This window comes from Rhinatrema bivittatum, chromosome 3 (assembly GCF_901001135.1).
Source record: "Rhinatrema bivittatum chromosome 3, aRhiBiv1.1, whole genome shotgun sequence".
NCBI classification, from domain to species: Eukaryota; Metazoa; Chordata; class Amphibia; order Gymnophiona; family Rhinatrematidae; genus Rhinatrema; species Rhinatrema bivittatum.
Genome location: NC_042617.1, coordinates 8,859,287 through 8,873,786, shown reverse-complemented (window position 1 = coordinate 8,873,786; position 14,500 = coordinate 8,859,287).

Below are 14,500 nucleotides of genomic sequence, written 5' to 3'. Positions count from 1 at the left end.
AGAATTTTGAAAGGGCAAAAGGTGCCCTTTCAAAGTTCTGCCAGCCCCCACCTCACCGTGCCATCCTCCCGACACTCCCCTTGTGGTCTAGCGGAGGGCCCGGGAGCAATCTGCCGCTCCTGGGGCCTCGGCTGCCACAGCAAAATGGTGCCAGTGGCCTTTAGCCCCTACCATCTGACAGGGGCCAACCAATGGCACCGGTAGCCCCTGTCACATGGTAGGGGCTAAAGGCCACGGCACCATTTTGGTTGGTGGCAGCCGAGGCCCCGGGAACGGCAGATCGCTCCCGGGCACCCACCTGGACCACCAGGTATTTTGTAAGTTTTTTTTGGGGGGAGAGGAGTCGGGGCTGTGACCAGGGGTGGGGCTGCGGGCTACACGACAGGGGGGGGGGGGCGGCACAAGGCTGAAGGTGCCTAGGGCGCCCAATCCCCTTGCACCAGCCCTGGACGTCCCCACTGCATGTCATCAATACCTCCAGGTATTTCATCCTCCGTTCAGCTCACAACGAACGAGTTAGCAAGGACTTTGTTTAGCTACTCTGACCACTTCTAAGCTGCACGCTTAGACTCCTCACTACCCTCCGTGGTATCTCGCTCCTGAAGAAGCTCTGGGCACCTGCTCCTCGGGGGCTTCTCGCTTCCTACTACCCTTCGGGGTTTTCTCCTACTAACTAGACAACCACTCCTCGGGGGGTCTCTCTCTTCTTTTACAGGAAGTCCTGTGCCTCTAGGTACTTGCTCCTCGAGGGCCTATCTTGCGCAGAACTTCCTGCATCATGGACCTCTAGTCCCCCCTTCACCATATTCCATTCTGTCTATGTTCCATCGGAGCCTTCACCACCTGAGGAGAGGCGTAAGTGTCCACCGGAGGACCTCTCCTTTATTAATTTCATAAGGGAGATGGCGGAGACTATTCCATTCACACTACAAACTGAAGAAGACTCCAGGCATAAAATGCTGGAGGTCCTTCAATTTCTGGATCCACCAAAAGAAATAATGTCAATTCCAGTACATGACATTCTACTGGATCTTCTGAAGTGCAACAGGGAACATCCCGGGACAGTCCCTCCTGTTAATTGCAAGACGGATGCGACTTATTTGGTGCAGCCGTCTCCTGGTTTCCAAAAAACACAGTTGGCGCATCATTCAGTGGTGGTGGATTCCGCCCAGAAAAGGACTAAATGTCCAAAACCTCATTCTTCAGCACCTCTCGGGAAGGAGCAAAGGTTCCTGGATGCTTTTGGGCACAGAATTTTCCATGGCACTATGCTCATCTCTCTTATTGCGGAGTATCAGTTGTATATGACCCAATACAACAGAAATCTTTTCAAGCAGTTGCAGGGATTTGGGGAATCTCTCCCGGAGCAACTTCAAGATCAACTGAATTCCATTATCAAAAAAGGCTTCGATGCAGGTAAGCATGAAGTCAGGTCAGCTTATGACGTTTTCGATACAGTGTCCAGGTTGTCAGCAGCTGGATTAAGTGCGAGACGTTGGGCTTGGCGCAAATCCTCGGATTTACGCCCAGAAGTCGAAGATCGTTTGGCAGATCTCCCCTATACAGGGGATAATCTCTTTGGAGAAAAGATCCAGGAAATGGTAGCACAGCTGAAGGACCATAATGAAATGCTCTTACAGCTCTCCACTGTTCATGCTGATTTTTCTGCCTCTTCTAAACGGCTGTTTAGGAGAGAGGCGAAGAGACTGGCTTACAAAGCCCAAAGATACTTTTCTCCACCTGCGCAGTCTCGTCCATCTAGACCTTTCCAGAAGCCTCCACCATGACAACCCAGATCTCAGAAGACACAGCCACTGGCTCAGCCTGGTTCCACCTCGGGGTTTTGACTCCCCGCTAGAGAGCAACTGTCATATTCCCCCTCTGCTATCTCTACTAGTCGGCAGCCGACTTTGCCACTTTGCCACCAAGTGGATAAGCGTCACCACAGACCACTGGGTCCAGTCGGTCGTAGCTCAAGATTACCATCTAAACTTCCTCCCCATACAATCGGACTCTCCACTTTGGCCGGGGTGGACTTCCTCCGATCATGCTCATCTCTTACAAGGGGAAATAGCTTCCCTCCTGCAAGTCAATGCCATAGAACCAGTTCCTCCTTTGCAACGGGGACACGGCTTCTACTCCCAATACTTCTTAATACCAAAAAAGACGGGAGGCATTCGCCCCATATTAGACCTTTGTGCCCTAAACAAACATTTTCGGAAAGAGAAGTTTTGGATGGTAACCTTAGGCTCCTTACTACCACTTCTCCAACGGAGGGATTGGCTTTGCTCTCTAGATCTCAAAGACACGTACATGCACATAGCAATTACTCCGTCTCACAAGACAGTACCTCCGGTTCCTCGTCGGAAACTGACACTTCCAGTACCGAATACTTCCGTTCGGCCTAGCTTCAGTCCCTCGTATCTACATGAAATGCCTGGCAGTAGTAGCCGCATACTTAAGAAGCCTAGGCACTCATGTCTATCCTTATCTAGATGACTGGTTACGGAGTGCTCAATCACAGGAGGCAGTTCTTCACTCCCTCCATCTTACTGTGCGGCTCCTACTATCCTTGGGATTTCTAATCAATTATCAGAAGTCCCATCTGACTCCATCTCAAGTCCTCTCCTTTATTGGAGCGGATCTCGACACTATCCAAGCAAAGGTGTTTCTACCCAGGGATCGAGCTCAGACGCTGGCGCGCACTGTATAGTCTTGTCGAACCACAACTGCTCGTCGTGTCCTCGTCTTGCTGGGACATATGGTGTCCTCTGTCCATGTTACCCCAATGGCTCGACTTGCCATGAGAGTAACGCAGTGGACATTAAAATACCAGTGGTCACAGGCACATCATTCAATGTCCAACATTGTCCATGTCACCAGGCAGCTTCGTCTCTCACTGGCGTGGTGGATTCAAGAGTCCCACCTGCTCAAGGGGCCGCCGTTTCAAGCACCAGAACCTCAGATAATCCTTACAACCGATGCTTCCACTCTAGGTTGGGGAGCACATGTCAACCACCTGCAGACTCGGAACCTGGTTGGTAGAAGAGGCACGACATCAAATAAACATTCTGGAGCTCTGTGCGATCAGATATGCCCTTTGTGCCTTCAAGGATTGCTTATCAAACAAAACAATCCTGATCCAAATGGACAATCAGGTAGTGATGTGGTACATCAACAAGCAGGGAGGGACAGGTTCCTATCTCCTATGTCAGGAAGTAGCACAAATTTGGGCCTTAGCTCTCTCTCATGCCATGCTACTGAGAGCGACCAACCTGGCGGGTGTGGACAATGTTCTAGTGGACAAACTCAGTCGAACATTTCAGCCCCACGAGTGGTCCCTCAACCCCGCAGTGGCGGACTGGATATTTCAGAAATGGAGGTATCTGAACATCAACCTGTTTGCGTTGGTTCACAATCGCAAGGTGGAGAACTTCTGCTCTCTACATCGCTGTTACAAAACTCCACCATGGGACGCTTTTGCCCTATCCTGGGCGACGGGCCTTTTCTATGCCTACCCATCACTTCATCTCATCAGCAAGACTCTCGTGAAGCTATGCAAAGAAAGGGGTCTAATGATTCTAATAGCCCCCTACTGGCCATGACAGGTATGGTTCCCCATCCTTCACGACCTCTCAGTGCTTCCTCAAATTCGGCTAGGCACAGATCCATCCCTGATATCTCAGAAGAGTAGACAGTTGCGTCATCCCAACCTTCAGGCCTAGTCACTGATGGCTTGGATGTTGAAAGGCTAATCTTGCGGCCTCTCAATCTTTTGGACTCTGTATCTCAGGTCCTGCTAGCTTCATGAAAGACTTCTACTAGAAAATCTTACCATTCTAAATGGGAAAGATTTTCATTGTGGTGCACATCAAAGGAGTTAGACCCTTTTACCTGCCCCACAACTCAGTTTTTAGACTACCTCTGGCACCTCTCGGAGTCGGGTTTACAAACTTCCTCCATTAGAGTACATGTCAATGCGGTGGTCGCCTTCCATCGGGGTACAGGGGATGTCTCTATTTCGACACAACCCTTAGTAGTATGCTTTATGAAGGGCTTGCTTCACCTCAAGCTCCCTCTCCGACCCCCGTCCCCGGCTTGGGACCTTAATGTGGTTTTAGCGAGACTCATGAAAGCTCTGTTTAAACCTCTGCATTCCTGTGAGTTACAACATCTTACTTGGAAAGTACTTTTCCTTTTAGCTTTGATGTCTGCCCGCAGAATCAGTGAGCTACAGACGCTGGTTACTTACCTCCCTTACACAAAATTTCTTCATGATCGGGTGGTCCGTCGCACTCATCCTAAATTTCTGCCGAAAGTAGTCTCTGAGTTCCATTTAAATCAATCTATAGTTTTGCCTACTTTCTTTCCGAAACCCCACTCACATCCAGGTGAGCGGGCTCTGCATTCCTTGGACTGCAAACCTGTGTTAGCCTTTTATTTGGAACGCACTGCAGGCCATAGGAAGTCCACCCAGCTATTTGTCGCTTTTGATAAAACTAAACTGGGGATCCCGGTGGGAAAGCAGACATTGACCTACTGGCTGGCAGACTGTATTTCCTTCTGCTACCAACAAGCAGACCTTCCGCTACAGGGCCGTGTTAAAGCACATTCTTCGAGCAATGGCAACGTTGGTAGCAAACCTTCGGTCTGTGCCTCTTGCTGACATCTGCAGGGTTGCTACATGGAGCTCTCTCCATACCTTCGCAGCCCATTATTGCTTGGATAAGGCTGGCCGGCAAGATTCTGTTTTAGGCCAGTCTGTGCTACACAACTTATTCTCAGCTTAACTACCCAGCATCCTACCAGCGACCCGTTCGGGGTTTCAGGATGCCCTCCTACCCAAATCCACCCCTGTCGTTGTGTTTGTTGCACGTCTTTGGGTGCATTTGGTGCATTACTCAGGCATCCTCTGCTTGTTATTCACCCATATGTGAGGACTACCATCCTGCTTGTCCTGTGAGAAAGCAGAGTTGCTTACCTGTAACAGGTGTTCTCCCAGGACAGCAGGATGTTAGTCCTCAAGAAACCCACCCGCCACCCCGCAGAGTTGGGTTCGCTTGCGATTTGTTGTTTTATTTTTCGCACTTTTTACTATAAGACGAGACTGAAGGGGAGACCCCTGCTGGCTGCAGGGTTAGTGCCGTGCTGGGCATTCTCAGTGGTGCCAGTCAGAGTTCTAGAAACTTTGATAAAAGTGTTCCGTGATTGGGCTCCATCCTGTGATGTCACCCATATGTGAGAACTAACATCCTGCTGTCCTGGGAGAACACCTGTTACAGGTAAGCAACTCTGCTTTTTCCTCTTACATCCTGTATTGCTTGGGGGTGACATCACTTTCATTGGCCATCTCCTGCCAGCCCCATTCTTTAGTTTAAATGTCTGATACTATATGCTCTGAAGTTCTCACTTAGCATCCTCCTTCCTGACATATTCACTGTTTTATTATTTTCAGTCTGTTTAATTTTGTACAATGGTAGAGGCTGTGTCAGCTTCTGTTCGCTTAGAGATTCATTGAAACATACATTTTGAGCAGAGGTGTCTAAATGTTTGCATACAACTATATGTACATAATACTAGTACGTTTCAGAAGTTGTCACAGCATCTGATGAATGAATAGGGGATAAACTGAAAAAAAAATCAAGAAATACATATAGGAGTACAGTTAAAATTCCCCCTGTTAAATTGGAAGTTATGTGCACAGAGCCTAACTTTCAAACTTATCTGCAGTATAGCAGAGATTAATACTAGTATTTTATGAACCGTGGTGGGAGCTGCACAGTTTATAACATCATATGGATTTCTGCTCTGAAAGTAAACATGAATATCTCTAGTGCAAGAAAACACATGCTTTCTCTATCAGTTTTTATAAACATGCACATATATTTTAGGAGCATTAAAAATGTAACCCTGATTTATTCACAGAAGCAGATATTTTACAAAGTATATGTGTATACCATTTTGAAAATACTTGTGCGTGTGCTTGAAATAACCATTTCACCAGTACCTCTTCTAGCTCACGTAGACCCTCTAGCACTCACCCTGATGCCCTTCCAGTTCACCCAGACCTTCCAGCCAAAAACTGCAGACAGTTACTCTAATTCCTGGATGCCCCCAAGGTAATCACCTCTATTCCCATTCATCAGGTCCTTCTTGATCTCCTCAAAGAAGTGGGAAAACCCTGGATCCATTGCTCCAGTCCATAGAAAGGCTGACACTACTTATTTACGGCTCGATACAGTATCGTTCGGTTGAAGATTTCCCGTCTGTAAAGTGCTCGGAGCGCACAATTTGGACGCGTAAGGCGATTCAGTGATACAGTCTCCAGTTTCACGCGTCCTTAGCGCTTTTTAAAACAGACACATAACCCTTTCCGCACGCAGCATGTATATGCTATGTAAATGAACGAATTAGCTGTATAATGAAGGAATTAGCTATTCCCCTCCGATACTGTGACGCGCGCTCAGATTATCTCCTTTGTAACCCGCTATTTTGCCGCATCCTTAACCTGTTAGTTTACCGCCACCCTCTACTTGGTGTTAGTGTGGTGTTCGAAAATTAAAACGGGAATAAAGTGTAAAAAATGGTGTAAAAAAAGTGTAAAAACATTGCTTACCTGCCCTGGCCCTGTCCGGTCTCCGGTGCAGCCCCAGTCCTGTCCCCTCCTCCCGAAGCAAAAAAAAAAAAAAAAACCCGAAAAAGTAGCAAGGCTCGGGCCTGCTACGGTAGTCCCTTCTCCCTTCTCCTCTCCTCCTGATTTCGGTGCTCAAGGCGACCGGGTGGGCGTGCATTCATCCAGGCAGAGGAAGCCGGCGGCGAAAGCGGCCTCCGGCTCCCTCTGCCTGGATGAATGCACGGCCCCCGCCGGCCGTGAATGAATGCCCGTGCGATTTCGGCACTCAAGGCATGAGCGCCGAAATCGCACGGGCATTCATTCACTGCCGGCGGGGGCCGTGCATTCATCCAGCGGCCCCCGCCGGCCGCGAATGAATGCCCGTGCGATTTCGGCGCTCAAGGCAGTCACATGACGTGACGTCACGCCTTGAGCGCCGAAATCGCACAGGCATTCATTCCCGGCCGGCGGGGCCGGGCATTCATCCAGGCAGAGGGAGCCGGAGGCCGCTTTCGCCGCCGGCTCCCTCTGCCTGGATGAATGCACGCCCACCCGGCCACCTTGAGCAGTTTTGTTTTTTTTTTTTTTGCTTCGGGAGGAGGAGACAGGACTGGGGCTGCACCGGAGACCGGACGGGGCCAGGGCAGGTGAGCGGGGGCTGGGGGAAAGTTTGCCGAGCATCGGGGAACATAACTGTCCACTTCCTGGTACCTGTCATTTGAAATGACATTTGAAATGACAGATACCAGCGCGGCCGTGAAGCGTTAGGCCCGCGAACCCAGGATACTGTATAGGCGCTCTATACAGTAAAATGGGTTGCGCGGGCCTAACGCTTGCCTAAGGCTTCGCAGCCGCGGCATGCATTTGCATGCAATTAGAAGAGAGTATCCGGCGCTAAGTGAAGAGAACTGTGCGTGCGGGGAGGAAGGGTGCGCCTGGCAATGCCGCACTCTTTCTACCGCGGTCTTACAGTATCGAGCCGTTAGTTCAGTCAGCCCCAGGCTTTCCAAAATCCCAGCTTGACCACCACTCAGTTGTGGTAGAGTCTGCACAAAAGAAGGCAAAAAGTTCAAAACCTCACTCGTCCACCCCGCCTGCTAAGGAACAAAAATTTCTAGATGACATTGGTCGACGAGTATTCCAAGGGGCCATGCTCATCTCCCGAATTGCTGCTTACCAGCTGTATATGACCCAATATAATAGGGTCATCTTTAAGCAGATATAGGACTTCTCAGAGTCCCTACCTGAGCAATTCCAAGAACATAAGAACATAAGAAAATACCATACTGGGTCAGACCAAGGGTCCATCAAGCCCAGCATCCTGTTTCCAACAGTGGCCAATCCAGGCCATAAGAACCTGGCAAGTACCCAAAAACTAAGTCTATTCCATGTAACCATTGCTAATGGCAGTGGCTATTCTCTAAGTGAACTTAATAGCAGGTAATGGACTTCTCCTCCAAGAACTTATCCAATCCTTTTTTAAACACAGCTATACTAACTGCACTAACCACATCCTCTGGCAACAAATTCCAGAGTTTAATTGTGCGTTGAGTGAAAAAGAACTTTCTCCGATTAGTTTTAAATGTGCCCCATGCTAACTTCATGGAGTGTCCCCTAGTCTTTCTACTATCCGAAAGAGTAAATAACTGATTCACATCTACCCGTTCTAGACCTCTCATGATTTTAAACACCTCTATCATATCCCCCCTCAGTCGTCTCTTCTCCAAGCTGAAAAGTCCTAACCTCTTTAGTCTTTCCTCATAGGGGAGCTGTTCCATTTCCCTTATCATTTTGGTTGCCCTTCTCTGTACCTTCTCCATCGCAATTATATCTTTTTTGAGATGAGGCGACCAGAACTGTACACAGTACTCAAGGTGTGGTCTCACCATGGAGCGATACAGAGGCATTATGACATTTTCCATTTTATTCACCATTCCCTTTCTAATAATTCCCAACATTCTGTTTGCTTTTTTGACTGCCACAGCACACTGAGCCGACGATTTCAATGTGTTATCCACTATGACACCTAGATCTCTTTCTTGGGTTGTAGCACCTAATATGGAACCCAACATTGTGTAATTATAGCATGGGTTATTTTTCCCTATATGCATCACCTTGCACTTATCCACATTAAATTTCATCTGCCATTTGGATGCCCAATTTTCCAGTCTCACAAGGTCTTCCTGCAATTTATCACAATCTGCTTGTGATTTAACTACTCTGAACAATTTTGTGTCATCTGCAAATTTAATTATCTCACTCGTCGTATTTCTTTCCAGATCATTTATAAATATACAAGCCGTTAAGCCCGTTAAAACGGGCTACATCCCTCTGTCTCTCACCTCCCCCTCATTCTCTCTCCCCTACCTCCCTCCCACCCACTCACCCCACTCCTCCCCAGCCTCCCTCTCCTCTCACTCAGTCCCTCCCTCCCACTCAGTCTCACTCACTCCCTCCCCCTCTCTCCCTCTCACTCACACTCAGTCCCACTCACTCCCTCCCTCTCCCTCAGTCCCGCTCACTCCCCCTCACTCAGTCCCTCCCCCTCACTCCCTCCCCCTCACTCAATCCCTCCCTCTCACTCAGTCACTCCCTCCCACTCTCTCTCTTCGTCCCTCCCACTTAGTCCGTCCCTCCCTCCCTCTCTCTCTCTCCTCCCTCCCTCGCTACTGGCCGCTGCCGCTACCGCCGCCGCCCGCCACCGCCGCCCGCTACCGCCGCCACTGCCGCCCGCCGCTACCGCCTCCGCTGCCGCCCGCTACCGCCGCCGCCGCCCGCCCCCGCTGCCGCTACCGCCGCCGCCCGCTACCGCTACCGCCACCGCCCACCACCGCTGCCGCTACCGCCGCCGCTGCCGCCCGCTACCGCCGCCGCTACCGCCCGCTACCGCTGCCCGCTGCCGCTGCTACCACCGCTGCCACCATGTTTTTTGGGTTTTTTTGACGCTGCCTAAGACTGACGTGCTCGCCCGCACATGCGCAGTAGAGCTGCTCTCTACTGCGCATTTGCGGGCACGTCGGTCAAGCTTCATTTATCTAGTTAGATTGAAAAGTAAGGGTCCCAATACAGATCCCTGAGGCACTCCACTGTCCATTCCCTTCCACTGAGAAAATTGGCCATTTAATCCTACTCTCTGTTTCCTGTCTTTTAGCCAGTTTGCAATCCACGAAAGGACATCGCCACCTATCCCATGTCTTTTTACTTTTCCTAGAAGCCTCTCATGAGGAACTTTGTCAAACGCCTTCTGAAAATCCAAGTATACTATATCTACCGGTTCACCTTTATCCACATGTTTAACTCCTTCAAAAAAGTGAAACAGATTTGTGAGGCAAGACTTGCCCTGGGTAAAGCCATGCTGACTTTGTTCCATTAAACCATGTCTTTCTATATGTTCTGTGATTTTGATGTTTAGAACACTTTCCACTATTTTTCCTGCTACAAACCCTTGTTAACAAAGGATTTGAGGCAGGCAAGCATGAGATTAGAACATCTTATGACATCTTTGACACCTCTACCAGAGTGTCTGCAGCGGCTATTTCGGCAAGACGGTGGACCTGGCTCAAGTCTTCTGACCTTCGCCCAGAAGTGCAAGACCGGTTGTCCAACCTCCCATGTATCAGAGATAATCTGTTCAGAGAACAGATTCAATGAATGGTGGCTGAATTAAAAGACCATCATGAGACTCTCAAACAGCTCTCTTCAATGCCTTCTGACTTCTCCTCAAGACAGCCCTTCAGGAAGGACTCTAAGAAGTCATTCTACCGTCCAAGAAAGGCCTATCCACCATCAGCAAGGTCCTGTGCTATGAGACCTTATCAAAAGCCTCAGCCTCACCAAGCCCGAAAACAAAAACCACAAGCAGCTCCCCAGCCAGGGCCTGCTTCAGATTTTTGACTTCCGCTTGGAGAGCAGCAGCCAGATTCCTCTGCCAAGCATACCAGTGGGAGGTCGATTGTGCCATTTTCACAGCATGTGGCAATCAGTCACGACTAACCAATGGGTATTGGCAATCATTGCTCAGGGTTACCATCTGAACTTTCTCGCCCTGCCACCAGACTCCCCACCTCTGCAGATGTGGGGGACGTCCGACCACTCCATTCTTCTGGATCAAGAAGTCTCCCTCCTTCTCCAGTCAAGAGCAATAGAACCCGTTCCGCACTCGCAGCAAGGCCTAGGGTTCTATTCCCGATACTTTCTGATCCCCAAAAAATCTGGGGGTGTTTGTCCAATTCTGGATCTACGTGCTCTCAACAAGTACCTCCAGCGGGAAAAGTTCAAGATGGTAACCTTGGGATCGCTTCTACCTCTTCTACAAAGAGGAGACTGGCTCTGCTCTCTGGACCTCCAGGACGCATACACCCACATTGCAATAACTCCAACTCATCGCAAGTACCTGAGGTTTTTAGTAGGCCCCAAGCACTATCAATACCAAGTGCTTCCGTTCGGCCTAGAGTCTGCACGACGAGTCTTTACCAAATGTCTCGTAGTTGTCGCAGCTTTCCTCAGGAAAGAAGGTGTTCACGTCTACCCCTATCTGGACGACTGGTTAATCAGGGCTCCAAACCAGCAAGCTGCTCGATCGTCCCTCGATTTGACTCTACACACTCTAATTTCCCTAGGATTTCTCGTCAATTATGAAAACCTTATCATTCATTGGTGCAGACTTGGACATCTTGCAGGCAAAAGCTTTTCTACCTCAACAACGAGCGCTAACTCTCGTGTCTCTCGCCCACCAGTTGCAGTCTCAGCATACTGCAGCAGCTCGCCAATTCCTCGTCCTTCTGGGACACATGGCATCCTCAGTCCATATCACACCCATGGCCCGCTTGGCCATGAGACTCATGCATTGGACTCTGAGGTCGCAATGGGTTCAAGCTATTCAGCCTCTGTCGACCATTGTCCACATCACCGGCTCACTCCGTCTGTCTCTTGCCTGGTGGAAAAATCAGAACAATCTCCTCCAGGTATTGCCCTTTCAAGTGCCAGATCCTCAAGTCATTCTCACCACCGACGCTTCCAACCTCTGGTGGAGAGCCCACGTGGTCGATCTGCAGACACAAGGGTTTTGGTCTCCAGAGGAAGCCAAACATCAAATAAATTTCCTGGAGCTTCGAGCAATGTGATATGCTCGCAGGGCTTTTCAGGAACGTCTATCAAATCAAGTCATCCTGATTCAGACGGACAACCAGGTGGCCATGTGGTACATCAACAAGTAGGGAGGCACAGGCTTGCTCCTTCTGTGTCAGGAAGCTACGCAGATTTGGGTGGAAGCTCTCTCCCACTCGATGTACCTCAGGGCCACCTACTTGCCAGGAGTGGACAATGTTCTAGCAGACAAGCTGAGTCATGTCTTCCAACCGCACAAGTGGTCTCTCAACCCCTCGGTGGCGAACTCCATCTTCCGACAATGGGGATATCCTCAGACAGACCTCTTTGCGACCCCTTAGAACCACAAAATGGACAATTACTGCTCCCTCATTCGCAAATGCTCTCAGCCCAGGGATGCATTCTCCCTCTCATGGGCAACCAGTCTGCTTTATGCATTCCCTCCACTCCCTCTTCTCTCGAAGACTCTCGTGAAGCTACGTCAGGACAAGGGAACCATGATCCTGATAGCGCCTCACTGGCCACGCCAAGTGTGGTTTCCAGTACTACAGGATCTCTCCATCCGCAGGCACATTCCCTTGGGAAAGGACCTGCTTCTGATCACTCAAAACAATGGGAGCCTGCGCCATCCCAATCTTCAGGCCTTGTCCCTGATGGCATGGATGTTGAAAGGTTAATCCTTCAACCACTTAACCTTTCAGATCCAGTTTCCCGTGTCTTGATTGCTTCACGGAAACCTTCCACGAGAAAGTCTACTCCTATAAATGGAAAAGGTTCACATCGTAGTGCTCTTCTCAGTCCCTTGATACCTTTTCCTGCCAATCCCACAGTTTTTGGACTATCTCTGGCATCTATCAGAGTCGGGTCTTAAGACATCTTCCATCAGAATGCATGTCAGTGCGGTAGCCGACTTCCATAAAGGTGTCGGGGATGTCCCTATTTCGGTACAACCCCTCGTAACTCGCTTTCTGAAGGGCTTGCTCCACATCAAGCCACCTTTACGTCCTCCGGCCCCTTCTTGGGACCTCAATCTGGTTCTCTGTCGGCTCATGAAACCACCATTCAAGCCTCTTCACTCCTGTGACCTAAAATATCTCACATGGAAAGTGATTTTCCTTTTAGCTATCACTTCAGCTCGCAGGGTTAGTGAGTTACAGGCCCTAGTTACCTATCCGCCTTACACTAAACTCCTGCAGGACCGGGCGGTACTCCGCACTCACCCTAAGTTTTTACCTAAGGTAGTTTCGGAGTTTCATATTAATCAATCCATTATACTACCTACCTTCTTTCCCAGGCCCCATTCCAATCCAGGGGAACAGGCTCTGCAATACCCTTGACTGTAAACGGGCTCTAGCTTTTTATTTAGACCATACAGTTGCCCACAGGAAAAGCACTCAGTTATTCGTCTCTTTCCACCCCTACAAATTAGGGCAACCTGTGGGTAAGCAGAGTCTCTCCTCCTGGTTGGCGGACTGCATATCTTTTTGCTACCAGCAAGCAGGCATTCCTTTTCAAGACCGTGTTAAAGCACACTCTGTGAGGGCCATGGCGACTTCAGTAGCACACCTACGATCGGTGCCGCTTCCTGACATTTGCAAGGCTGCCACCTGGAGCTCTCTTCATACCTTCGCAGCCCACTATTGCTTGGACAAAACCAGAAGACAAGATTCCATCTTCGGCCAATCTGTCCTGTGTAAATTATTTCCAACGTGACGTACCTACACCCTTCCACCTGCCCGGTGGGGTTCAGGATGCCCTCTCCCAAATTCCACCCCAGTTGTTGTGCCTGTTGCACACCTTTGGGTACATTTGGTGCATGTTCGGACATCCTCAGCTCGGTACTCACCCACATGTGAGGAATACCATCCTGCTTGTCCTGTGAGAAAGCAAATGTTGCTTACCTGTAACAAGTGTTCTCACAGGTCCTCACGAAACCCGCCCGCCTCCCCGCGGTGTTGGGTTCGTAACGTTTGTTATTTTATTTTTCGGCACTGCCTGTAGCTTTCAAATAAGACTGAAGAGGGACCCCTGCTGGCTGCAGGGTTAGTGCCATGCTGGGCATGCCCAGTAGGGGCCAGTCAAAGTTCTTGAAACTTTGACAGAAGTTTTCCGTGATTGGGCTCCATCCTGATGATGTCACCCATTTGTGAGGACTAACATCCTGCTGTCCTGTGAGAACACCTGTTACAGGTAAGCAACATTTGCTTTCTCTTGGGCTCCTGATAGGATGGAGGCTCAGCCCTCTCTTCTCCTCAACATACCTGGGAACCTTTGACTTCCAGTCCCCCTGAGATTACCATGGATTAGCGAGGGGAGGGCAACTGCACAGTGGGGCCGGATGCTCACAAATTTGCTCTCATAAACCCTCTTACATGTTCACTTACTTTCACAGCTCATTCTGTCACATTCTCACATGTCCATTTACACCTTTACTTTTGCCATTCTCCCACCAACACACACACATTCACTCACGTCTCTCCCTCCTCCATACACACATGCCCACTCACTCACACCCATGCTCACTTGCACTCAGCTCTCTCCTACTCTCCTACATACACTCTCAGATCTCTTCTTCCTGCACAAATACACACTCACTCATTCACGTCTCTCCCTCCTCCATACACACATTGCCCACTCACTCACACCCATGCTCACTTGTACTCAGCTCTCTCCTCCTCACCTACATACACTCTCAGATCTCTTCTTCCTACACAAATACACACTCACTCACTCACGTCTCTCCCTCCTCCATACACACATGCCCACTCACTCACACCCATG